The 27832-nt window shown below is 48.3% G+C and overlaps 1 protein-coding gene and 1 long non-coding RNA gene across 6 annotated transcripts in view; one reads left to right on the top strand and one right to left on the bottom strand.

Annotated features, from left to right (window-relative positions):
* The window catches only part of ULK4 (unc-51 like kinase 4), a 586637-nt gene that overhangs the window by 487430 nt on the left and 71375 nt on the right, over positions 1–27832 (top strand). The window lies entirely within an intron of this gene.
* LOC121033514 (uncharacterized) lies at positions 17256–18451 on the bottom strand. The gene is made up of 2 exons (XR_005791955.1): positions 18089–18451; positions 17256–17620 (listed from the first exon to the last, which is right to left on the bottom strand). It is a non-coding gene; the product is annotated as an uncharacterized LOC121033514 (long non-coding RNA).

The raw sequence follows: 27832 nt of genomic DNA, 5'->3' as shown, positions 1-27832 counted from the left end.
CCCCAGCCATCTTTCTTAACCCTCTGCTGTGTGATACGGCTGAGAAGTGGCTTATCCTGGTTAATGGAGGCACCTAATTAAAGGTGTCCCAGGAAACTAGACTGCTGTAAGACCTGCTTATCAGCAGAACTCTTCTAAACACAAATTAGTCTTGGCTTGACTGTTATGAACTCCTTTCTGAATATTCAGTGACCCGTGTGATATCATGAATGCAGACCATCAAGCATAGGCTTCTTCGATTACTTCGTTGTTGTCGCCTTACAAGTGTTCCTGAAGTTCTTACTTCATCATGACGTAAATCCACAAAACAGCCACCTTCCTAAGAAACAACACCAAGGTGTTAGAATCTATCTTTACATTTATTTATTTTTTGAGAGACATAGAGAGACAGAGCACAAGTTGGGGAGGGGCGGAGAGAGAAGGAGACACAGAATCCAAAGCAGGCTCTAGGCTCCGAACTGTCAGCACAGGGCCTGACGCGGGGCTCGAACTCTCAAACCGGATCATGACCTGAGCCGAAGTCGGACACTTAACCGACTGAGCCACCCAGGCGCCCCTAGAATCTGTCTTTAAAGATTTTACGGCAGAAACTTGCACTTAACGCACATCCATTATACCAAAATTTGAGTAAGGGTGTGCATTTTATTAGCATGATTAACATTACACATTCCCAGAAATGTGCAGGGAACAAAATAATACACACTTATGTAACCACACCCAATAAGGTGCTGCTTTGAAAAAGTGTCCTAGTGAGTCACACTAGGTTATAAAAACTTACAGTAAATGTTGTGATATAAAATAATGCCCAAATAATGGTGCATTTTCAACAGTAGAGCTTTCGAGCTTATAAGCGGTTTTATGGAGGATGCGCAGCCCATTCTGGTGGATTCAGTCTTTTACCTCCGCAGGGAAAGGCCCGTGTCAGTCCTGACCCCGGAAAGAGAGAAGTTTGTGTTAGCACTTGGCAAACGGCAAGCTACGACATGAACACTTCTGTCATTTTGCATATTTTTCCTGAATTTTATCTCGTCGAATCAGTTGTCTCTCAAACAAGTCTAAGTTCACTGTTTTCTGTTTAAAATCTTTTAAAAGGCATCCAAACCCATCACTTTCCCCCGTCTTCTCTCTCAGCTCATGACTTTCCTTCATATTCCTCTAAGGAAATAGGGGCCGTCAGGATTTCACTGCCTCGAGCTCCTGCCCCAACACGGCCACCTCCCTGTGTCTGTGCCACTCACCTCCTGCCCTCTGCTTCCTTGGGGGGCCAGGCCCTCTGCTCCTGCCCCAGACCCATGTCTTCCCTCTTGCTTGAGGATGTTGCTCTACCATTTCTCCTTTCTCTCCCCTACATCGTCATGGTCCCCTTAGCTGGGTCCTTCCTTTCAGAGCACAGCATGCTGTTACATCACCCACCTTTACAAAGGAGAAAACAACTTCTCTTGACCTGCATTCCTGCCTAGCTGCCCCATTTCTCTGTTCCCTCTCCCAACAAAACCCCTTGGGACCCAGCTGGTGAGGCTTTCACTCCCATCGGGTGTCCTTTTGAAGCACCTGGTGACCCGTCCGTCCCTAGCCTGCCTTTCATCTGACCTCACCAAGTGGCACAGCGGTGGCTCTCACCTCTGCGACACTCTCTCCTCCCTGGACTCCCAGGACGCCACATTGTCCTGTTCCACCTACATATGCTCCTCAGGGTGCCTCTCCTGGCACCTCCGTATTTGCTCCTTCAAGCCCCTGAACTGTAGTCTGATGGCATCCGGCCTGCTCCATACCAGCACGTGGCTGCCCACCCTTCCTCAGACTTCCCGGTCCCCACCCTGCCTCACAGTCTGTTCTCAACATGGCAGCCAGGGTAATCCCTTTAGACCTGAAGTGAGATCATAGCTGTCCTTCGCAGAGCAAAATCTACAAGGCTGTAGCAAGGGGGCCTCTACCCCAGCCCATCTCATCATCTACTGCATCATCCTACTGCTTTTCTTCTCGCTTACGTCAGTCCAGACACACGTCCCGCTCCTCAGACTTTCCGGGTATGTTTGGGCCTCAAATCCTGTGTCTGTGCTGTACCCTCTTTCTAGGAGATTCCTCCCCACGCCCACAAAGCTCCACCCCCTTCTTTCAGGTCTTTACTCAAGTGTGACTAGGACAGAGAGGCCTTCCTTGCGAGCCTCCCTGCACGAGGCTCCCTTTCCCTGCCTCTGCCTACTGACCGGCTTCCTTTCTCTTCATTACACTCCTCGTTGTGGTGTTTGGCCTGTTGACTTATTTTCTATCGTATCTCTTCCTCACTAGGATGCAAACACTTGTGAGGACGAGGAATTTGTCCGCTTTTAGCATCATTTCTGTCTCCATAGCACCTGGACTTGTACTGGGCATATATGATTGGTTTAAATACGTGAATGGTTTTGGGGCCTGCTCCCCACTGGATGGACTGAAGTCCCAAGCTGTCCTGTAGAGCGCACTCCTGCAGGGTGTGTTTGCCCACAAGTGCTCTGTGGCTAGAGAACATGCAAGATGCTCTGTGCATAATGGTGAACAGAGCATGGGCTCTGGAGCCCGAAGAGCTGGGATTAAAACCCGGCTCTCCTTACCAGAACTGTGACCTTAGGTTACTCAACCTGTCTGCGCCCCAGGGCCCTCCTCTGTAAAATGGAATTCTAATAGTTGTCTCCTAGTATAGGGTTATCGGGAGGATCGGACGAGTTACTTCTGCAAAAGCAGAACGGTGCCCAACCCGTGGCAGGTACTGTCTTTGCGTTGGTGCCGTTGTTTTCGTTTATCTTTGGATCTGCCGTGACACCTGCCACAGTAGTCTGAGTCAAGTGTCATTCATCAAACCCTTGTCTCCTGTTGGGGAGACAGCCGAAGGGAGAGTAGGTGAAGTGTTGGCTGGCCAGGCAGCAGATCTATTCCCGATTTGTGTCTGCCTACAGGAGACGTGCTGAGCCCTACTTTGTGCCAGGCTCGGTGCCGGGCCTTGGGCAGAGTGATGAGCAAACACAGGCCAGTCTCTAGTCTCGGGAGCTCTCTGCCCCGCTTATGTAGCTATGGGATCTTACTGTCCCACCCAGAGGAGCTGGCAGTGAGGGAAGTGGACCAAATGCAGTCAGTAATTTCATCTCACTGGCTCCCAGTATGGCCTTCCTGCCAGCTCAGTGCTCCAGCACTCGGGGGGCAGGATGTGCCCCCCACAGCACCGACACATTCTCGGAGATGGCTGCAAGCTGCTGCTTTTTCCTTCCAAGATCGCGTTCACGGGGAGGAAGCTTTCCATTTCAGGTGTAGGTCTAAGTTTCTGCTCTACACTGGGAAACCTTGGCCAATAAACGAGAAATTTCACCATCTGCTCTGTAGGTTCCTAGGCAGATCAGAGGTTTTCCCAAACGTCCTCACATATTTCAGGCTTTGGGGGTCACCATTTCCTCTAACCTTCAAATAAAGGAATCTCTATTCCCTAGGGTCTGGCACCCCGTCCCCATGGTTGCAGAGAATGCCTGAGAAGTAGGAGGGGCTTAGATTCTGTTGGTCGCTTGCACCTCAGATCCCTGCTTGCTGCTCACGATCAGACCTTTTGCCGTTCCTGTCTTTTCTCTCCCTGCTTTGCTGAGTCTTCTCAGCTCATCCCTCAGCATTGCGCCTCCCCAAGGATGGGGAGGGGGCATTTTCCACCTGCTGCCTGAACTGTTAGGCCTCATTCTACCTTGCACCCCACTTCCCAGCTGCCCCCTTCTCTTAGCTCCTGCTCCCCCGGCCGTGGCTCCTACCCAGGACTTGCCCCCGCCTCTCGAACCCGCTCCCCAGGCCCCTGGCTCTCAAGGGCTTTGCCTGCTTACACCTTACCTTCCACCCCGATCCTGTCTTCCTTGTGGACCACCTAGACCCGAGGAATGTTTTGCCCGGGCGGGCCCCCCCCCCCTTAGCTAGCGAAATTAAATGTTCGTTTTTATTTTCTGATTGTACAGGTAACATGTGACATTTAGTCATAACAATTCGAGCGTTACAGACATGATTGAGAAAATGAGCAATCCCAGAGAAAGGGAATCCTACGACATACGCTGTCCCACAGCTGCCCTTTCGCACAGGCTTGAATGGCAGGGAGTTTTGAGTCTGGTTAGTCTACGATCAATAAATAGTGGGGTTTTAAAGGGTATAGTTTCTGATGTTATGATTTAGAATACCACCATATCCTCAGACCTCTGTGAGTGATCGTATCAGAAAAGAATGGTCAGAATCACTGAAAATTCAGAGCAAAAAGAACAAGCAAGAGACAGGACACTAGATAATACACATCTGACGCTAACAAATCAAATGTGTTCCTGCCAGGCAGCTTCAGGCCTCGTCTGTGTGTCTGACACATCCCAGTGACTGTCACATCTCAATCTCCTATTCATAGGACCTGATATTCTTTGAGTGATGCCCTTTCCTTTATGGAAAAACATGGAAAGTCACAGTAGAGCCAATGAGCAGTTGGGCACGTAGAACATGGGGGATGGGGCCCCTCCATCGTGGCCTTCAAATATGAACAGACATTCAGTGATGAGGGCCATGACCTATTTTTTATCTCACCAAGGTAAGAATGATAAACAATTGAAATTACCTGTGAAGGAAAATTACTTGATTGCCAAGTGAAATATCCAAGTGTTTATCTAAAAGTGGCTGTGGGATATCCTTGGGGCTAGCAATCTGGTTTGCATAGAGTATCTGTCCCTAAGTCTTCTGTTCTGAATTTGATGACATTTTTAAGCTCGCTGTTTCATTTTAGCATACCCAGTAATGAAATAAACAAAGTGTGAATATGAGGCAGTGCTAGTTAAACATTTATACCAGCCCTACCCTGTCATTTCTTGAAACTATTAAAGTGTAATGTTTTTATATGAAATCATTATAAATTTATAACAAGTCTAATCTGTGGTGACGCACTGTTCCATGGACTGTGAATTATTGTTCTAAATTTCAGATGGCAGATGCTTTCTCTGAGCGATGGTGCCGGGATGATTAGCTTCTCTGATGCAGCATAAGACTGTGTCTTCCATTTGCATAAAACACAAGTGCTGATTATACAGTTTGATTTGAGACCTCCGACAATATTTTTCCCAAACAACAATCTTGACAATCAGCTCTCTTACAATAAGGAAGTGCTGATTGATTATGAATACTGCCCTGAAGACTTTCTACCCCCAAATCTCCATTAAAATTGTATCCATAGAGACGACGACGCTAAAACACATCACTGAGTCCAGGATGGGTGCAGTAATGAGCTGTAAGCAGAAGTTAGGTTCTGCAGAGCTTTTGCTGAGCCCAAGGGCATTGGCTTTAGAGGTTGGGATTCAACCTATAGCGTTGAATCCCTCCTCCCAGGGTGAGTCTTAGATGTGGGTAGACCAAAAGCCACCATTTCTCGGGGTGATTGTAGAGTACTAGGAATGCCTTTCCACCTCAGAGTATCTCTGTCCTCGCTGAAAGTCATCGTCGGTTTCTAAAATTCCACCACTGGAGATCTCTCTTTGGGGGAACAAGCTCTCGTTAATAGGAAGGCGCTCTTGGAAAGGTGAGGTTTTTGTCCTGAGCACAGTTGGTTGGAAAATAAGAGTTTTCTAGCTGCTTTTCAACGTGGTAGAAAGCTGAGAGCGATTCCTTCCAGAATGAAGAACACACTAGGAACACCTCAGTGTCTTGATACATGTACTGGGGAAAGACAGTGACCCCGATCACTGGGGAAGGGGGATCCACAAGGTAAAAGCGGGGTCAGCAGGCCATTCTGGATTTCCGCGGTGAAACAGAGGGCAAGTGTTTACCTGGAGAAGACTGCACAGTAGTTCTTGTCGACAATTACATGTGCCTGTAATGAAAGTGGATTTGGAAAAGAACTTATAGTTCTTTAGTGAACACAGTTGCTTTGGTGGGCTGGCAGATATACCTCAGAGCAGGGCCCTCATTTCCTGAGCTTCTAAGACCCTTGTATAAGCTGGCCTCTGTCAAACTTTTGCCTGGTTCCTAACTTAAAAGCAGCAAGTACAATAAAGAATACTTACTGTATTGTATCTTGACCTCAGAGAGCTCCCAATCCTAATGTGCAAGAGGCATGTTTTCACACAGTGTTTGTAATGAGAAGGTGAAATCAGAAACTTCCACAGAAATGAAAACTACCTGTAAATGTGGTCTATGGATGAGATAGCTGAAACTGAGAGTTGAAAACCATTCTCCATGGAAATCTCTGAACAAGCCAAAGAAGCTTGATTCATAATGGATGCAGTTTATGAAAATGGTGGCCGGTAATGCTCAGGAAATGAGAAGCCCCTGCCAAGCCACTCAAGCCTTTTAGTGAAAGGAGAGGAGTCCTCATGGTCGCATAAGGCCCTCCCTATGAAATCACGATTCCAGCGTGGCCTCTGCTCAGCCACCATGGACTAATGGGAGAAGGAGGGACCACGAGCATGGTGCCCACACTGGACTGCATATCCCAGCATCCCTTACAGTCAGGTTCTAGCCAGGTGCAGGAACACATGTATGTGAGCTTCTGGGTTGAGGTTCCTCAGGCAGAGGTACCTTTTCCGCTCTCTCCTCGTCCATCTGCCAGCTGGACAGTGGAGCCACAAGACAGAAGGGGCATGTGTGTCTGAGGCAGCAGGTAATAGGGCCCCTTTGAAGCCCTATCAAAGGAGACAAAGGTAAACTTCTAGGCCCCTGAGATTTCGGTGGAGGGAGTGGTGGGGGACTGTTATTTCATCTAGCATCCTTTTAACTAATGTAGTAGGTTAACCTATGGAAGGAAGGAAGTTGGAAAGTTGTAACACAGCCTCTCCTTGTTTTGCTTTCGTTATTATTGACTTCACGTCTGTCCAGTCTACACCAAATTGTTCATCCGATACATCAGTACAAATGTGTGCCTATTTCCCCAGCCCTTTGAGTGAACATTATCTGGTCTGTACTCAGTGAGGTAGGTCATTGCTTAGTGGATCAAGCCCAGCTTGTCCTAATCAGTGGGAACTTGATGTCCAGAGAGGGCTCTAAGAGAGGAAGACCCAGGAGCAATGAACACCAAGCTTCGGATTTCACAGAGTAAGCAGGAGGCAGTATCCCTGGGAGAGGTCAAAGTCAAGTTGTTTCTTCGATTCCTAAGCCCAAAGAGGAAGGTTGCCATATACTGCTGGCATTGAAAACAAGTCCAGCAGAGTTAAAAGCCTGAGAAAGCAGGGCAGGAGGCAGATTCCTAGTTCCATGAGCACCATTCTGACACCCAGTGGGTGGAAGATGCTATTGATCTATTGTTCTCGAGATCTGAAAATGCATATGCCCTACTTTCTTGTGAGTTGCCCTTGTGTGACCTCAAAGACTCACACATTTCCCTGTTAACTAGTACCTTAGGTTAGGTCCCTTGAGTCATCTGCCTTCCTCCATGCCTCTGTGCTTCCTGTTTGGGTTTTGGGCTCTGCAGAGATGTGGCTGGGAGCCTAGTCTACAGGAGGAGGTTAAACCAAGAGTTGCTAAGCTCTTCTGCCGGGTAAGGGGAAGTTACTAGGGTGTTAACTATTTTGGACTTCTTCTTGGCGGTCAGAGGGTCCTGACCCTGGGACGAGGGCATGGGGAGAATGAGCTTATACTTGAAACAGAGGGGCCCCGGAAATATGGAGGTGGCAGGGAAAGCGGTGGTTAAAAGGGACCCCAGCAGCGGGACTGGTGAAGCCCTCTGGAGGAACACCAAAACTTGACATAGAGTTTTAAATCTTCTTTTTTAAATGGCAGAGCCCTTCTGAAACAGTCTAAACCCTTCCAAATACAGCCGAGTCAGTGGTGCCTTGAAGATAAAGGAAGGGAGAGCAGTGTGACCCTCACCATCCCTCGGTGGCTACAATGATAATTAGAGCATGTATGGGGAAGGAGTCACTGGTCCTCAAATCTAGGTGGTAACCAGGAGCCCTGCAGAGATGCCTGCAGCCAAGTAAAGAATGCAGGACCACAGCCAGATAGCATAACAGTCCAGAGACAACCCCCTTCTTCAAATACACTGGAGCAGTGTTTGTCGATCTTTATTATTATTATTATCATTATCATGATTGTGCATCCAAGGGAACCTTTTAAGATCTGTTTTTCTAATTACCTCTCCCTATAAAATTTTAACACCACAGACTTTATCTGGTGGTCCTTGGGAGAGCCACAGGTCACTGTAATATCCAAGAGTTAGTCCCGCCCCCACCTCTTTGGGATCAGTATCACCCTGTTGAGAATGCGCATCCTAGAAGGTGACCTGGAAAGGCGAGAAGGTCAGGTCCTTTACACCGTGGATGGGAATGACCCAAGCAGTCACTTGGGTGACTGATACTGGACACAAGGCACTGAAAGGAGTGCCTGTCCCGTGTGGAGACTGACCTGGTGGTAGGGAAGATGGCTGTATTTGAAAAGGCAGAAACCTGGGTTTGTCTCAAAGGGAAAGCTTTATGTCTAAGCCACCCTTACTCTTGTAACAGTGGCGAGGGGTGAGGAGCTGGGGGGCAGGGGCACATGTGCAGCTTGTAGCTGGAGTAAGAAGAGAAAGAATGGAGCGCTGCCCTGTCAGATACTACGCTAGAATGCCTAGTGCTTCTCATTTCTAACTGTTTCCAAATACATCCTGGAGACATTGGCACTCACGCCACTTTTCATCAGCTGAAACTGGATGAAGTTCCTGGCGTATTTCCAGAAACTAGGCCGTGGCTTTGTCCATCAGATATGTGTTGTTTCAACCAAAGAGCTCCTGGTTTGACTCCCTTTTGTGAAGAAGGAAGGGAATCAGTCTGTACCTCCTCATACCCTGAGACCAGGCCTTCCCCCGGCAATCCTGCGAAAGTATTTCCCACCGAGCTAAGCTGTCTTTTGGGAGAGCCGAGGTCTTGACTCACCAGCTTCTGAAGGCTTTGGTCTAATGGTGACGTGGGGTGTAAAGTGCCCATATACCGCCCGGAGTTTGCCGGCTTTCCAGAGGACGACTCGGGCGGCTTGGCCTGTTGGCGGTCCCCAGTCCTCCTGTGTGGGGCGAAATGCATCTGAGAAGAGCCGAAAGGGAGGAGTGGATCATGGAACACTTGCGGAAGTTGTGTTTTGATTTGGGCCACCCGAATGAAGAAGGTCGTTCGTGACTGGGTCCTACAGCTCCTGAGAAATCCTGAGCGCCTCTGGCTGAACTTCCGTTCGGAAAGAGAAGGGTGCAGGCAGATGTCTTGCCAGGGTGCTCGAGGAAGAGGCCCCTGTGGCTGAGTGGCCCCGGAAGGCCAAAGTCTCATTAACTTCTCTGCAAGGGGAAATCGACACACATCTGGCAACACCAGCCAACACCCCTGAGGGCTCTTCCCGCCCCGACTTTAGAATGGCAGTCTGGATTTCTGCCTCTTTTCTGTGATGACTGAGGCAGCCCCAGCGAGGCGGACCTTGCCAAACACAAGGATACTTCTTGAAAGACTTAGTGAAGAACCATGAATCCGTCACAAAGAAGACAAGACAATTCTGGAGTTAGCTGATGCAAGCTTAGCTTTGGCTATACTGTTAAAAGACCCCCACACCTGCACACCTGGCTGTCAAACACCACTGCCGGAGTTTTAGCTCCTTACTGAAGCTAAATAAGATAGAAAGCCTTTAAATTGAAGTTTGTTCTTTTTTGTAATATAATTTTTATTTTTACTTTTTATTTTTGTGAGAGAGAGAGAGAGCACACAAGCGAGCTGGGGAGGGAGTGGGAGAGAGAGGGAGGGAGTAAAGGAGAGAGAGAGAGAGAGAGAGAGAGAGAGAGAGAATGAATATCTTAAGCAGGCTTCACTCTCGATGCGCCTGATGCAGAGCTCGATCCTAACCCTGGGATTGTGACCTGAGCTGAAATCAAGAGTCGATGCTCAACCAGCTGAGCCACCCAAGCGCCCCTGAAGTTTGTTCTTAAGTGGGATCACTTGTTGGCTTATATGCTCAATAAGCACATAAAAAAAGTGAAAGATACATCATTCTTTGTAAAGATTATTTCCATATTGTGTTTATGTTAAGGAAATAAACCTCCAGTGACCTATAATTAGTTATAAGAAAACTTTGTTTCTACTCATGCGTATTTTTCTGGAGAAGGGATCTATAACTTTCATTCCTCAGGCCCATGGCTTGGAACAAAACCCTAGAAAAAAAATCAAAAACAAAAGATCCAGAACATGTTGCCTCTCCGTAGGGGAGACAGAGACAGCCGAGTGAGAACAGTAAAAAATGATTCCTTCAACTTACACTTTTATTATCTTCTTAGGTTAAATACGGGGATGCTAAATATGATGGATAGTAGGCCTGCACGAAGTGTGGGAAAAGATCTGTGTTTGTGAAGAAATGACTTCCACAAAGCATGTTTATCATAATGTAGTGTTAAATTATAAAATGTCTACCAGGTGCCTGGAAGTATACCCACAAAATATCAAAGGGATTTATGCCCATATTAATAACGGCAAGACGGACACAATAATCTACATCTTACGTTTCACAAAGGCATGTGTGGCCTTGAGAGTGGTGCCATGGTGATATTTCCTTCACTTTACAGAGGGGAGAAAATGACATAAAAATGATGCTATTGCGTTGAAAGTGGGAATGAGGAACTCTGGGCGCCACATTCCATAGTGAGACACCTCCCGAGGAGAAACCTACGTGCCTTGTATGTGTGCCCAGAGCTTCATGGGAACATCAGTTTTATGTTTATATTTGATGAGTAGGGTGAGGGTGGAAAAGATTCCAGTTTTGCCCTTCGGAAGCCTGACCTGGCCTTTCCTAGAGTCAGTTCTACAGGAGGGGCGGGACTTGAGAAGCCTCTGCTGCTGCTTATTACTATCAGTAGTAATTGTATTAGCATTGCTACAGTTATGACACCTACCTGTCCCTCTCATCCGTACGCCCATGAAATGCTGGGTGTTGCTGAATGGGGCAGTTCCATGCTGGCCTCTGAGCAGGACTCAGATGCAGGGGCCAGAGGTGGAGGAGTCCGGCTCGGGTCATCCCGCGTGGAATGGACTTGGTGGCGAACTGTCAACAGCGAACCTAGATAATCACGCTTCTTTAGGATAACCCCAGAGATCTGCTGTTGCCGAGCATACATTGTGCAGGAAGTGCCTCTTTGGCCCCTGGTCAAATCGCAAGGGTCCGTGGCTGCCTTCTAGGAGGTATGCTACATATGGAGGGAGGGAAGGAGGGGGACTTTGGTCATTACGGGAAAACTCAGCTCTATAAATGATACGTTGGGTGCAGGGGTGCGTCGATTCAGTAGGGGCTCAGCCTTCCCATCTCATGTGACCATTACTATGGTCTTAGCCCTGGAGACCCTCTGGTCTTCTAGATGTGCTGGACTGCAGCCCTTGACTGGATTTCCACCACCCAGTCTCTGATGGGACCTGTGTCAGAGAGCGATTCGAGGAAGTATGAACCCCTTGGATCACACCTTCGTGAGGTTTTCACTTCCTCAGGTCTCTTGGTCCTGGGTAGGCTTGCAGAAGGCATTCGCTTCTCTGGAATCTTGTGGAAGTGGAGAACTCAGGACTCTGGGGCTGTCTGGCAAAGCACAGGTGCACCCTGCCTGTCCATGTCTTACTGATCGGGAGTATGCAGAACCTAACAGGTGAGCAGATTCGTGGATGTGGATGCTCTCTGAGAAGTACAACGCGTTGTGCTGGTGCGACTGTTGACTTCTTTTGATTTTTCAAAAAACTGTAAAGCTACCAGCGCTCCAAAGGATTTCACATTTACATTTCCCCGGGTTTTCCTGGGGCTTGGAGTGTGTGTGCAGTTCTAGTTCTTTCTCTTAGATTTATCGTGTTCTTGCGGCAGCATAAAAAATGGGACATAGAGACGGAAGGAATTTTAGCTGTTTGGGCCTCTCTGAGCTCACTTAGCCTCTCTGACCCCCCATTCCTACTCTGGAAAGCAGGGATAATAATGCAATTGATAACTTATTTTTCATGGATATTTTTTGTTGATCATAAAACAGTTCTAGAATTACTTTGAGAAATAAATAAAACAGTGTAAGTAAGGCACCTGCACAAACCCTCTGGCATTTGGCTCACACACTCAACGGGCAGCTTTTCACCTTGTGTAGGGACCCCAAAATGCTCAATTGTGAACACTACTGCTGTGCCAAAGCTTTCTTCACATCTGAGACCTTTTTTCCCCCCACTTTGTCTCCATGCATTTACTTTTCTTATGAAGCTCTTTATTTTTTTTTTTTGTGTTTTTGAATTTATTTTGAGGAAGAGTGCACGTGCACGCACGAGCGGGGGAAGGGCACGGAGACAGAGAGAGAATCCCAAGCAGGCTCCACTCTGTCAGCACAGAGCTTGACTCAGGTCTCCAACTCACAAACTGTGAGCTCATGACGTGAACCGAAATCAAGAGCTGGACGCATACCACCTGAGCCACCCAAGTGCCCCTTAAGTTCTTCATTTTATTTTATTTTATTTTATTTTATTTTATTTTATTTTATTTATTTATTTTATTTTATTTTATTTATTTTTTTAACGTTTATTTATTTTTGACACAGAGACAGAGCATGAACGGGGGAGGGTCAGAGAGAGAGGGAGACACAGAATCTGAAACAGGCTCCAGGCTCTGAGCAGTCAGCACAGAGCCCGACGCGGGGCTCGATAAGTTCTTCATTTTAAATCTAGTATAGTTAACATACAGTAATATTAGTTTCAGGTGTACTATTTAGTGATTCAACAATCCCATACAATACCTGGTGCTAATCTCACGTGCACCCCTTAATCCCCACCACCTGTTTCGCCCATCCTGCCACCCCCATGTCCCCTCTGGTAACCGTCCGTTTGTTCTCGGAAGATAAGAGACTGTTTCTTAGTTTGTCTCTCTCTTTGTTTTTTCCTTTGTCATTTGTGTTGTTTCTTAAATTCTGCATATGAGTGACGTCATATAGTATTTGTCCTTCTCTGACTTATTTTGCTTAGCAGTATATTCTCTAGATCCGTCCATGTTCTTGCAAATGGCTTTTATATGGCTGAGTAATAGTCCATAAAAGTCCACCTCTTCTTTATCCATTCATCTCTCAGTGGAATGGACACTGGGTGCTTCGGTATTTGGCTATTGTAAATAATGCTGCAATAAACGTAGGGATGCATGTATGTGGTTAAGATTCAGTGGGATTCAGTGGGGTTAAGATTCAGTGCTCCCATCCATTTACTTTAACTTACCATTAAATCAGCAAATACGCCTGTTGATGGCTTCCTAATACCTTACTGCTCATGTAGGGAGCAGGTATTGATGGCTGTTGTAAATCAAGCTATGCACTAGGGGTCACCTGGAGTTTACTTTGCCCTTAATGAGCCCAGAGTCAATGGCACAAACCAGCAATGCATGGTTCAGTGATTCCACTGGGGTGAACATCTCCTTTTTTCTGCATACCGGGGCAAGGTTCTTAGATAAGGTCGCATCTGAGATGAGTTTGACACACGTGTGATCCGTGTGTATGATTTGGACATACAGATGTGGAAGAAAGAGAATTCCAGAGGCAGGAATGGCATGAGCAAGAGTACGGAGGTAGGAAAGGAAGAGCCATGTGTAGAGAAAGAAAGTCAATGTCAAATGGAGTGTTAAATGCACGAAAGAGAGGAGGGGGAAGCAATGGAGTTGGCAAGATCAGTCAGAGCCTGGTCTGGAAGGAGCTCAGCCGTCTCTTGATTTTTCAGAGTTGGGGAAGTAGCCGTCTTGTGTGTTCCTTCCAGTGTTTTGAGCTGTTTGTGGACTAGGAACCCTATACTGGAAATGGTCAAAGTAAGAATTCTTTATTTTATTTTATTTTATTTTATTTTATTTTATTTTATTTTATTTTATTATTATTTTTTCAACGTTTATTTATTTTTGGGACAGAGAGAGACAGAGCATGAACGGGGGAGGGGCAGAGAGAGAGGGAGACACAGAATCAGAAACAGGCTCCAGGCTCTGAGCCATCAGCCCAGAGCCCGATGCGGGGCTCGAACTCACGGACCGCGAGATCGTGACCTGGCTGAAGTCGGACGCTTAACCGACTGCGCCACCCAGGCGCCCCAAAGAATTCTTTATTTTATGATTCACCCAAAAACGAAAGGACATCTTGCGTACTAAACACTTGAAAGCAGTATATACACATGACAGGCCTACTTAGCACGTGTGTGACTTTGGACTGAGTCTCCTACCAGGATGAATCTTAAAGCCGATGCACTGTGCCTTTGAACCCAGAGCCGCAGTGATGGCATTTGTATTTAATGCCTGTTCTGTTCAGAAAAAAAAATGGAAATCTTTACTTGTGAACTCTGTGATTTTTTTTTCCCTGAATACTTGTTCCTGTGTTTAAAAGGGGGGGATTCTAGTGACTGAATTCTGTAATTGGAGTTCTTTGAAGATAAATCCTGAGTAATGACTCATGTATTATAGGTTATTTTTAAGCCATTAGAAAAGTTGGAAGCTCATCAGAAAAAGCAAGGAGTCTATATGTGACAGAGCCCTCAAATGCAGATGATTGGCTCGCATTCTTTTGTCATGTTCAATGATGTATACTTAAAACTACTTGGCAAATGGTTTTTTAAATGAGTTATTTTAGAACAAGAGAACCCAAGGATATAGGAGCTCTACTTACTGGCGTGTTTTTCAATGAATTCACTTCAGATTTATTTTCCACAGCACACACGAAAGAATACTTCTTATTTATCTTGTAGTTGTTACGGAAAGTCACCAACCATGAAAATGAACATCCAGGGGCACCTGGGTGGCTCAGTCGATTTGAGCGTCCGACTCTTGGTTTTGGCTCAGGTCACGATCCCAGGGTTGTGGGATCTAGCCCCGTGTCGGGCTGCATGCCGAGCGTGGAGCCTGCTTAAGATTCCCTCTCTCTCCCACTGCCCCTCTCCCCTGCTTGCGTGCGCACTCTCTCTCTTTTTCTCTCTCTCTCGAATAAAAAAAGGAAGAAAAGAGCCAGTGTTTGCTGAGCTCACCTTGTGCAGAGAAAGAGAACCAGGGACCTCAATGTGCAGGAAAGGGTAGGGTTCATGCTCTTTACGAAGAAGCCTAGCGTTCCTTGTGAGGCATGAGTACGACACTGGGGACTTTGGAGAGGCAGGTAAAATGAAATCCTGACTGTCATGATGTGTCTGCTAGAGAGCAGCGGGTCATGTAGAAGGTGGCAGGAAGGAGCCTCTGGGGAAGGCACCAGACTGCCTGGCTTAAGCCCATGGGCGAGTCTCCATAGCTTCTCTTTGTGCTCTCACCGCGGCCACTGTGGCCACCAGCAGTTACCCTCATTGGCCGTGCTTTTGCTTGCCTTCCAGCTGTCCCCTCCACCTGGAGCCGTGTTCCGTCTCTGCTCCACCTCCTGTCCTCCCATCCTTCCCACGGCACATCCCTGCTCTCCCTGTAGGTCTCAGCTGACAGCCTTTTCCGACTAGCGTGGGGTAACATCTTATGCCTACCCCGTTGTAGCATTTCATGGCATTGCTATGTTTAGTTCCTCCGTGGAGACTGCATGGTCTATGGCAGAGTGCATAGAGCATACATAGAGGACATCCAAACATCCAGAGGGAGGAAGGACAGGGGAAAGAAGGAGGAGGAGAAAGAATGGAATTCCTGTAGGGGATTGAGCCAGGCCCTGGAAGTAAAGTTTGAGTAAAGTCCCCTTGCCCACAAGGAGCTCGAAGCCTGATGGGGAAGAGAGACTTGTGCTAAATTATTACAAATGCAGCGTGGGAGGGCATATGATAGTGGTGCACACAAGCGTCCCGGACCCCACAGGGTAGTTCCTGAGCATGGGTGAGACCTTACAGATCTCAGGCTAGTGGGCCCAGGAGGTCGGGCGAGGAGATGGCCCTGGGTAGAAGGCTGGCCACCAAGCTTGCCATGTGCAGTCCCAGGTGCCCACAGGACCCTCCTTGCTTCCTCTTGAGGGAGCCGGATCACGACCTGTGCTTTGTCGGGGCGCCTGGGGGGCCCAGCTGGTTAAGCACCTGACTTCGGCTCAGGTCATCATCTTGCGGTTCATGGGTTCGAGCCCTGCGCCGGGCTCTGTGCTGACAGCTCAAAGCCTGGAGCCTGTTTCCGATTGTGTGTCCCCCTCTCTCTCCGCCCCACCCCTGTCTCTCTGTCTTTTATTCAAAAATGAATAAACATTGAAAAAAAATTTTTTTTTTTAATCTGTGCTTTGCGTAGGGCCACTGAGGATCTCTGGGCTTACATGCCCCAAATCACGGGGAAGCGTGGAGGGAAACTGCCCCTTGATTCCTACAGGCCCTGCCTCTTGCCCGAACGTGGAGGGGCTTCCAGCTTTAGCGTGGTTCTGATGAGTTGCTGGAGGCCAGAAGGTTCGCCTTCTCCCCAGAGCTGGCCCAGCTCCCAACAGTGCTGTGATGCTGTGAGAGGAAAGAACACTACAGGCAAATCTATACGAACTTAACGAACTCGGGCATCAACGGGTGTTATCTTTTTTAAAGTGTTTAAACACCAAAGGTAATATCACATGCCCCAAGTGCTGTCCAGGTGAGTAGCTGTCCTTCCTGTGAGCTGTGTAAAAGCCCAGAGAAGAGCACACCAGCCCTGCTGTGGCTCCTCACTCCCATTCTGTCCCCAGTAGTCTCCTCACTGGCTGGGGTGGGAAACAAAAAGCTAATGAGCGTTAGGCTGTAGGAGAAGCTTCCACGGTGACACAGGCTTATTCATTGTTCTACACGATTACAATGCCATGGGAACCTGTGAGGATTCACATTAAAACAAGACCACAGCCCTTCGGTGGTTTACTTTTTTGTTCATTTGGCTCTTTATTAGGCAGTGGCTGCTTGCGTATTTCTTGTATGACGTTAGCTCTAATAACAGTAGCAACATCCTAATTATTAGGAGCCCCTAAATCAGCTTTGATTGCAACGTAGACAAGGGAAATCTAGTAGAAACCTCGGGCTCCACAGAGACGCGGCAGGGAAGCATTCGATTGTAGCGCAAGTCCAGCAGCTTGGCGGGCAGGCCTCTTCCTGTCTCTTGTGCACGCTTGCCCATGGCTGTCAAGGAGCCCGTGGCTGTGCATTTCGGATATGACTGGGCGCATTAGCCCGTCCCCTTGCACGACAGCTCAAGTAGGGAAATTTGATTCTCGGCCCTCAGCTCATTAATGCGCGTTCCCCTTATGATTCTGTACTCACCGCTGACCCAGCCCTCAAACGGGGGCAGAGAAACTTTATGAAACCATCATAGCACAAACCATATTCAAACTTGTTTTCTCCCCCAATCACCCAAGTGAAACACATCAGCTAAAGTTTTGTGCTTGTTTGGCTTTTAATATGGCAAAATTTGTTTATGAACAGTTCAGGGAACGTTCTTCTGTGGGAGACAGTTCTACAGAGGTTTCAGGGTCTGTTTCATTTCTAAAAGAGCATAAGCAAACCCTCAAGTACCTTGCTGCCATTCGTCTAGTTGCCCGTGTTGATCCTCTGAGAGACAAACATCATCCTTCGCGGGACAGTGACACGTGGGGCCACTTAGCGGTGTTTCCTCCCACAGAGCCTGCAGGATGGCTGTGGTGTCGTTTGTCCCAGCTCATGGCTGCCATTCCCGTGTGGCTTTGTGGGTCTGTCCTACAGTAGACACAGCGACAAGCCGGTGCTTTTGTGCCCAGGGGTCTCTGGTGATCACAAAACGAAGATTTTGAGGAAGGAGGTTAGTTTCAGCTTCCCCTTTCCCTTACAGTTACAACAGATTTGCAACAGAGGAAAATAATATGCCTGACGAGGGTTGCTGGGGCATGTAGGTCTTTCATGAAACCAAAGCTCTGGGGGCGCCTGGGTGGCTCAGTCAGTTAGGAGTCCCACTCTTGATTTCAGCTCAGGTCACGATCTCACCATTTGTGAGATCAAGCCCTGCCTTTGGCTCTGCATTGACAGCCTGCTTGGGATTCTCTCTCTCCCCCCTCTCTGGCCCTCCCCTTCTTTCTCCCTCTTTCTCTCTCAAAATAAATAAACATTTAAAGAAAGCAAAGTTATAATCTAGTGATAGAGGTGGTTTCAACATCCACGTTTCCCTTTTTGAGTTGCTGTTCTGGTCTGAGCAGGCTTCTGCCGGTCCATGTGGGTCTGTGGTTGTCATAACTTACCTGGTCTGTCTTCACCGTGCTTAATATGGTGCTGCCAGACCAGCTCCTCAGGAGAGCTCAGTTACTTCCCAAAATCACAGCCTCAGACCGTGTCCTTTCCCCACACCAGGCCTGGCCCTCCCTTCTCGCATCATGGGTCACAGTCAGCTGTTGCCACAATAACATAACACAATAACGTAATAACATAACAAACCACCCTGAGCTTCGTCGCGTTGCACCAATAAGCATTTATTTCTTGATCATATGATTGCGGGTTCTCTGGGTTCCACCGATCTAGGCTAGGCTCAGGTAGGCTCGGCCTGCCCACAGGGTGGATCCAGCTCAGCTCCACTCCTCAAGGCCAGTGAACCAGCCAGAAGTGGGTCCTTTCATGCTAGTGAAGCACAGAAGTCCAAACCGTTCATGCGACTACATTCCAGGCTTCTGCCTGTGTCTCGTCCACGGACGCCCCGTTGGCCAAATCAAGTCACATGCTCAGGCCCAAGATCAAGGAGATGGGACACATCTCTACCCTGTGAGGCCAACTCAAGCCACATGGCAAAACCCAAGTGAATATTTGTTGAAAAATAACATAAACTCTCACACCATCCCAGGGGCTGGCCATATAAGGTAAACCCCAGTTCAGTCTTCCTGTTCTTCTCTTGCTGCCTATGCTGAAACATAGCCCTGCCTGTGTTAACACCTTGATGGTGTAACAACAGCACTGGCGGGAGAATTAACTCACGTGCTGAAGAACATGATCCAGACGGAACAGCAGTTATGACGGCGGCCTGGGCTACTCCCAGCAGTGGGATGACATAACAGACGGGCTTCCGTTTGGAAATTTGAGGCGGCCAATCCTGTACTCAGATTAGGAACCATTCTTAGCCCCCACACTGGTGAACTGATTGTGCATATGCCTGTCTCCTCCTGGGAGGCCCTAATTTGGAGAAAGCTGTCCCTCTGTCCCCTGTGGTTGCCCCTCAGCCCCACCCAGTCTGTAAAGGCCTCCCGGGGAACACCCATAAAATGGCAGAAGCTTCAGCGTTGCGCTGCAAAGCCCAGTATGAACTTGGGCTCATTTTTGTATCATTTTAATCATAGCACATTAGAGACGAAGATGGGACCCTTAGAGACCATCTAGCTCAGCACTGTCCAGTGGAACTTTCTCCACTTGGAAATGTTGTAGATCTGTACCGTCCAATAGAGTAACCATCGTAGTAGGTGGCTGCTGAGCTCTTCAAACGTGTCTGGTGGAGCTGAGGAACTGAATGTTAATTTTATGTAATTTTAATTAATTTAGCTTTATACTTAAATAGCCCCATGTGGCTAGTCACTACCGTATTGGACAGTGTAGATCTAGTTAGTCCCTTACTGGCCCAGAGTAGACATCAATAGATATTTCTCGAACTGAACGAGAAAGAGAGAAATGGCCCCCACCCAACATCACACAGCAAACTGGTGGCAAAGCCAAAGTAAGACCCTGGGACGCGGGCGGGCTGACCGGGGCGCGTCCCCTACGCCCCACGGCCCCTTCAAGGCCCAAATCTGTGTGCACTAGTCTACCCATAACCTTCTAGTAATATCTACACTCTTCATGGTCAAATAGCTTGGGGCAGGGCGGGGGGGGGGGGGGGAAGGGAATGGAAAAACCAAACTATTTGTCTGTCTTTGGTAATTTGTAGAGTGAGCATCAAAAACTCAATCAGACATCAAATATTTTTTTACACGGTCGAAATAATACACACTTTGCATCCAGATTAAAACACAAGCTCCCAGCGATTTAATTATGCAAATGTGATATACGCAGCAGCAAACAGTGTTGAAGGGGAAGAATGAAGATGGATAAGCTAACATTTCTGGCGACACTTTCCTTTCTAATCTCCTCTTTTGGTTGACATTATGCCGATTTTCATGCGCCGCTTAGGTGGACGCTTTATTTCTTCGTGGCAAGTGCCTCTGCAGATTTATGCAAATAATACTAATCACCGTGGAGAAAAAGAGCAGCCGTTTCCAGCCCTCCTGCCCACACGTGTTAGGCAACGGCACCAGATGAGTCCTTAGCCGTGAATTTGACTCAGTGCACAAGTAAGCAAAGCTGCTGTGTCAGAAGGGGCCGTTTTCGTCCAGCTGCACGGACGACTCTAGATTCTAAGCTTTAATTCCCAGCTTTGTTCTACAGGAGGCCGGAAGTGAAAATTGAAGAGTGGATATAGACCTGTCTCGCCCCTGCCTCATCGGGGGAGCCCCATTCCCTGGGGGTGGGGGGTGGGGGGGTCCTGTGGAAGCCCACCTGGAGGGGAGGATTTGGGTGCCAGTAGTTTATTGAGGAAGTGCTCCCAGGGGAAGCTCGTAGGGAGGGTGGTGGGGGTGTGGGGCGTGGAAGGGGCGAACGCCAAACGAGAGTGGGACCTCAGGCAGAGTCCCACGGAGGCTGCCTTCATTCTGATTCCATGGGGCCACTGGACATAAGTTTCACCTCAGCATTTGTCCCCACCTGAGACCAGGGGACTGGGCTTTCATACGTGCCCTCCGACTCAGAGATGGGCCCAGGCCACCCCGAGGCACTTGCAGCTCCCCGGGACTGGTAGAAGGCAGACCCCTGACGGGAGCCGCTGGGGCAGGCCCGTGGATGGGCGCACAGAGCTCCGAGGGCACTGGGCAGAGGACTGGCTGTGTCCCCCGGAACCTTACCCCGGGTCCCTGCTCACGGAGGGCACCCCTACCTCGCTGCCCTTTTCCCAAAGTACATGGTGTCTCTTCCCTGGAGTCCCCCTTGGGCACTCGATGGCTTCCTGGTACATTACGTCCAGGCGACTGGGATTTTTCTCATAATGGTTTTTTTTTGTTGTTGTTTTTTAACGTTTATTTATTATTGAGAGACAGAGAGAGAGCACAAGCAGGGGAGGGGCAGAGAGAGGAGGACACCCAGAATCCGAAGCAGGCTCCAGGCTCTGCGCTGTCAGCACGGAGCCCGACGCAGGGCTCGAACCCACGAACCGTGAGATCACGACCCGAGCCAAAGTCGGACGCTCAACCGACTGAGCCCCCCAGGCGCCCCTCATAATGGTTTTTATTCTGTCTGATCATACTGGCATTTTAGCGGCAGTCTGCAGAGTCTTAGGAGGGGGGTGGGTGGTCTGTGGAACGTGTTCACATCAAGAGAGCTACTCATGGGCAAGGCCGGCTCCTAAGGCCCCCACGTAACCCAGAAACGAAGGGGTGGCGTTTCTTCTCCAGCACCCGGAACTCTCCTGGGGGTGCTAGAGAGGGAGCGTGCCACGTTGTCGGCCTCTGCAGCAGCCTCCCCACACCTGCGTCATTGTTTGGGGGGCCGAGGGTCGGGGGAGAGGTGGGGGACACTGAATCCCAGGTGCCAGGCACTCAGATCCTATTGGGGGAAAATTGGGGCCCTAGATACTTTCTCTCTCCTTATTTATTTTCTTTCAGGGAAGGTGTTCCTCTTTTTGGCTCTCTGCAGAGCAGAAATGCTGTTCTGAAGGTGAACTTGAAAGCTCTCTTGGCAAAGAAATTGCTTTGCTCCATTTGAGAAAGCTCTCTGCCTTTGAGAGAAGAGAGAGTGTGGGGCTCAGAGAACTTGATTAGCCCCTCATCTTCCCCTCCGGCTTCCAGGGATGAGGCTGGACAGAGAGGCTCACACACCCTCCCCAGGGCTCTCTCTGTGCCCTCATCGCAGAGCTGCCCGAGATCCTGGGATCCCTATCAGGACGGCAGACCCAGAGGGCTGAGCCCAGGGCCCACGCAGTGGGAGAGGAACTGTCTGTGGCTGAGGCTGATTCGGCCGCTGAGTGGCTTTGAAAATCCCACCTTTCGAAATGAGGACGCAACATCTCAGCTCACCACGAAAAGGGTGCGTTGTAAACTGTAAAGTGTCAAGCAGGTTCAGTTGGTGGTGATGACGATGGTGAACTGTGGGTCGTAGGACCCCGGAATACTGTGTGTGTGCGTGCGCTTTGTCCCCATCTGGCAGAGAGCAGTTAGTGGTGACCTGCCCCGCAGGTGGTCAGCCCTTCCCTCATCCCACTTTGCAGGACGGGGGAACTGAGGAGCCCCCTCCTCCACACAGGCCAGCCTGCAGCAGTGACCGAGGGGGATGGCGGTGACTCCTGCTCCTGAACTCCTTCCCGCCCCCAGCCATGCAAGGAGCCTGTCAAAACAGCATCCATTTTATTTTACCAAAATGGTCTTTTTTAAGGTTGGTTGTTTGTTTTGAGAGAGAGAGAGAGAGAATGAATCCTAAGCAGGCTCCATGTGCCGTTAAGTGCAGAGCCCAAGACAGGGCTCAGTCCCATGAACCATGAGATCATGACCTGAGCCAAAATCCAGAGTCAGACACTTCATGCCTGAGCCATTCAGGGGCCTCTGTCTATTTTTAAATAAACATGAGAAAGATACACCGTATAGTAGCACTTTCAGAGCCCAGAAATGTAAAATTCGAAATAAAAATGGAGTCCTCATCGGGGTTTTGAGTAAGATGTGGATTTGCAGTTGACTCATTATGTACATGCATTCTCTCTAAGCCTCAGTTTCCCCATCCAGAAAACAGGACTGAGAAACAGGTAAAAAGATGGTGTGATGGTGCAGTAAGAGATTTGACGAGCATGGGCTGCAGAGCACTCCTCGTAGAGTTAATATCATCGGCATCCTTAGTATGTTGGTTTGCAGAGCACTCCTCGTACAGAGTTAATATCATACAGAGTTAATATCATTGGTGTCCTTAGTATATTGGTTTGCAGAGCACTCTTTGTACAGAGCTAATAGCAGCGCCCTTAGTATGTTGGTTTGCAGAGCACCACTCATATAAAGTTCATATCATCGGCGTCCTCAGTATGTTGGTTTGCAGAGCACTCCTCGTACAAAGTTCATATCATCGGCGTCCTCAGTATGTTGGTTTGCAGAGCACTCCTCGTACAAAGTTCGTATCATCGGCGTCCTCAGTATGTTGGTTTGCAGAGCACTCCTCGTACAGAGTTCGTATCATCGGCGTCCTCAGTATGTTGGTTTGCAGAGCACTCCTCGTACAGAGTTCATATCATTGGCGTCCTCAGTATGTTGGTTTGCAGAGCACTCCTCATACAGAATTCATATTGACGTCCTTAGTATTTTGGTTTGCAGAGCACTCCTCGTACAGAGTTCATATCATCGGCCTCCTCAGTATGTTGGTTTGGAGCCACAGTGCAGCCCTTTCCCTGTTCCCAGAATGAGGAAGCAGAGCGCCAGGTTGGTTCAGACAGCTCCACAGTGCTACAGGCAGTTACTGGCAGTGGGGCTGCAACCCATGGCTTCCCGTGCAGTGCATGCCATGTGCGGACGCCGGGGTGGATGGCCTCTCCTGCCTCCCGGAGCCTAGTCCTGCCGGGTACCAGCCAGTGCCAGGCTCTGTAAGTGCCGGTGCTGGAGACCTACCTGAGGGGGTTAGCGGAGCCATCAAAGGAGGGATTGACTGTGGGCATTTGTAAAGGGGAGTGGATGTCGACTGGCCTGAAATTTCTCCTGCACCTTTGAGTCAGCCCGGCGCCTGCCTCTCCCAGCAAGTTCTCTCCTGCATTGACTCCTTGATCTCGAAAGCTGGGGAGGAGAAGTGAATGTCTGCGCGAGAGCACAAGGTACGTGGGACAGAAGTCCAAGGCACGCCCCTCTCACCAGTCGCTTTCCTAAGCTGGACCCCAGTAACATTGGAGGAAGTTTCGGAAGGGGCTGAAGTTCGACCACACCATCCTTTCCTGGCTTTGGACTTCATATGGAGGAGCCTTCGGTGCATTCCGTTTTCCTAGAGCTCTTGCCGGTTGTTCTCTCTTGTACAGAGAGTGTTTTCCTCCAGTGGCAATTTCGATACCGTGGTGGTTTTCCCGCGAACAGTCCGCCTGGTCTCCGGGACGAGCTGAGAGAGTCTGGATGGAAGCTGCGCTCATGTTCTGCGGGGCAGAGACTGTACACGCAGTCAGCTGACGTAGCTGGTGCTTCCTGCCCCGCCCCCCACCCCCTCGGGCATCCCTCTCTGCCAGCAAGCCGTGTTCTAGAAGAGGTTCACTGTGTTTCCTGTTTTCCGATGAAGTATTTGTTTACAAGCACGTATTGGGTGACCTCATGTCGATGTGTTCCTTTCCACCCTTTGCATATTTCCTTAGAGCCTTGGGATGGGCCGTTTTTAAATATCTAAAATAAGAAATGATTTCAGATGACAGAGTCAGTGAGGCTCAAAGACCACTACATTCTTTCTGCCCTCGCACTTCTGACGCCGGACTCCCTTAAATTTTATGCCTTTGGGACACACCCGTCTTGCAGTAGCCAATTCCATGGTGTAGGTTAACATTATGCACAGCGCCCTTCAACAAAATAGTTCTTTGCTTACATTCAGCACAGGCCCCAATTTTCTTATGCCTTTGTGTCATTAGTGGTGTGATTTTTTTTTGCAAAGGGCAAAAGACTTTCATTTTGTCTTACGATCTCTTACATTTTTAGGGTGTTCCCAAGAAGCATCAGCTACCACCAAGACCTATTTTAATAATTTCCAATCTCATTAAACTTGATGATGCAAAGATGAAGATATTCTTACCTTACTTGTTAGGGATCCATTAAATACATGAAAATATGGATTTTGATAAATATTCAAAGTTGCTGATTACTTTTAACACCAGGTTTTCAGTCCCAAGTCGGGAAATGTGATTCTTTACACACAGGTCGTCTTCCTGTGAAGTTAACCAGCGTTAAAGACCTGTGCCTTAGCTCCTGACTCAAATTAAGCTAACTTAAGACTCCACTCTTAATGAGTATATGTAATACTGTTGTTTCATGATTTAATTATCCTCTCTACTTGTCTTGCATAAGAACATTATTATGAAGAAATAATTGGGTGCTATCATTTAAAAAAAAGCACCTTTTAAAAATCCATTTAGAATTGTCCAGGTTTTGTTTCTCTCACTTGTATAACCAGCAGTTTCATATAAATATCAATTTACCTTTGTCTCCCTTTTGTTCACCTTCTACGTTAGAACTTTTCACCCTGGGGGCACCTGGGTGACTTAGTTAAGCGTCTGACTCTTGATTTCAGCTCAGGTCAAGAACTTACAGCTTGGTGGGTTCAAGCCCCGCATCCGGTTCTGTGCTGACAGCATGGAGCCTGCTTGGGATTCTTTCTCTATCTCTCTCTCTCTCTCTGCCCCTCCCCGACTCTCTTTCTCTAAATAAATAAGTAAACTTCAGAAACAATTTTTCATCCTGCCTTAACTTCTTGGTCCCATGGAAATGAGCCATCATGTTGACTGTCCCTTTCCCCTCTAGCCATGACATTCCAGAGTCCCGGTCGTTTTTTCCTGTTCGGTTTTTCCTTCCCTCTTTGTCTGAGTCTTCTTTTTAAAAAAAAAAAAAAAAAATTTTTTTTTAACGTTTATTTATTTTTGAGACAGAGAGAGACAGAGCATGAATGGGGGAGGGGCAGAGAGAGAGGGAGACACAGAATCGGAAGCAGGCTCCAGGCTCTGAGCCGTTAGCCCAGAGCCCGACGCAGGGCTCGAACTCACGGACTGCGAGATCGTGATGTGACCTCAGCTGAAGTTGGACGCTTAACCGACTGAGCCACCCAGGCGCCCCTGTCTGAGTTTTCTTTATTTGCACCCCCTTCAAAGGATGAGTTAAAACAAAAGTTAATTAAACACGAAACTTTTTCTTTTCTTTCTTTTTTTTTCTACTATATGTAGTTAATTCTTTTCCGTAAACCTTCAAATCCATTCTCGTTATTAATACATACATCGCAGATATCTGTCTTTAGGCAGTAAACTTCAAAGACCCAGAATTGGTTCTTTGTTTAGATGATATGCGGCCACACAAGGGGACTTCCGTGGAGCGTGCGTGGAAGTGGAGGGGTGGCAGCGGAGGAGGGCTGAGCAACAAGCACCTTCAGAGCTGTATCCGGGTTGCTCCCCACAGCTCACTGTTCTGTGTCTTCATGGACAAGCAGGAAACCTCTAAAGACGCTTAAAGCAGGTGCACCGATTTGAAAAATACATCTCTCTATATATGAGTTTATATTTCTACATTTTCATGCCCTAAACAGAAAAAGAACCCCTAAAAAATGCCCCGAAGTCACTGTAGAGGTCCAGAAATGTACAGCCGGAAGGAACCCAGGATATCGCATGAGACGCTCCTTCTGTGGCGCCAAGGCTTGGGATCCCCTCAGCACGACAGAGGGAAACAAAGAGCCAAGTGGCCAGTGGAAGGACCCTCAAGAGATTCAACAGGCCTCCGCGTGAGAGTAGATGGGGCGGCCTCTCAACTCCATTCACAAAAATAATTTTAGCAACGGTTCCTATAGGTTAAGCCTTCTCCAATTTGCAGCGCCTTTCACGGACCTCCAAGTTCAGCCCTCTTCACGTCACCATGGCAACACGCTTCTAATAAAGGAGGAGAGGGGAAGAAGCAATTTTGCAAACGTGACCTTTCCCTACCCTCAGTTTTGCCAGCGCGTGTGGGGTTTTTCCTGAGTTGTCCTGTCCTGCGAACTTGTATTCTCCTCTCAAGATCGTGACATCTTATAATAAATAGCCCCTGGTCGCTAAAATGAGAAAGCCAGGCCTGGAAGCATTAGTAACACAGCACGAAGTATTCCATTTAGATCGGGAATTCCCAAGTGCCGGTCCGTGGCCCAGCTGCTACGGAGTCCTGAAGGCCCCAGAACGGCCGAATCACAGTGTTCAGTCATGGTGCCCAGGAGCCGGAATCCTTAATGCTGCCTCCTCAGGAGCCACCAGGTTTGCCAGTCCTGGTTTATTTCACACCGTTCCTGTCCTGAATAGCCAGCATCCCAACCCTGTCTCTATGTCCTGTGTCGCAAACAGATGGAAAGTGAAACAGCTCATATCTAACCCTGCGTGGATGACAGAAGGGAGCTGCAAGAACTGTCTTAGACCAAAATAAAAATCATCATAAGACGGCACTATTCTTAGTTACCCTTAGGTAAGATAGGAAAGATTTCAGAATTAAAAGAAAAAAAAAAAAAATCCCAGACACCAAGACAAAGAAAGAGGAACGCAGGCCAAGGCTGGTGGCAACATCTACTGATTTCAGCTCTTTCCCCAAGCACACGCCCCACATAGAGCCCCCCGTTCGGATTGTGTATCTAACTTCTCTGCACCAAATTTTCTGGGATTTTTGGTGCATCCCCATTGAAAAGGATGTGGAGAGTCTCACAGTCACAGAAATGAGCAGGAACTACGGAGCTCATTTCTGTGAGCTCTGCGAATTCCCCTCTGCGAATGAGTGTCTGTGGAGGCTGTGTGCACTGTCGGGCTTTGCTGTTGTAGCATCAACTTCTGTGGATCCCACTGGCGATCAGTTTGCAGTTTGAAATTATCCAGCTTACACTTGTCTGTGTGATTCCATTCAGTGAATTGATCCAAAATATCTCTGGATGGTGTTAAGCTAACTTAATATCAGGGGGAACTGAGGGGCCCCCTCCTCCACACAGGCCCTTCCAGACTGCAGCAGTGACAGAGGGCGATGACATCTCTCTGATGTCTGAGATGGAACCTTCTAGAAAGATTCTTCCTCACGTTGCCTGGATTTGTCACGGCTGTGCTTAAGTTATTCAGAAGTGTGTTATCCACCTGCCTTCTGGATCTCCGTGCACAACGCTGTGCTTGAAAAATGTTTCAGAAATTCCAGATGAGAGGACTAGAAAGTATGTTTAAAGATTGATTATAAAGTTAAAGGTTGGTGCCAACCTTGTTAGAGAAAGGATCTTAAACT

The sequence above is a fragment of the Herpailurus yagouaroundi genome, unplaced genomic scaffold (assembly GCF_014898765.1).
Source record: "Herpailurus yagouaroundi ecotype Mexico unplaced genomic scaffold, PumYag 159, whole genome shotgun sequence".
Taxonomy (NCBI): domain Eukaryota; kingdom Metazoa; phylum Chordata; class Mammalia; order Carnivora; family Felidae; genus Herpailurus; species Herpailurus yagouaroundi.
Note: the sequence above shows the minus strand (reverse complement) of the source record. Positions and strands in the feature narration are given on the sequence as shown.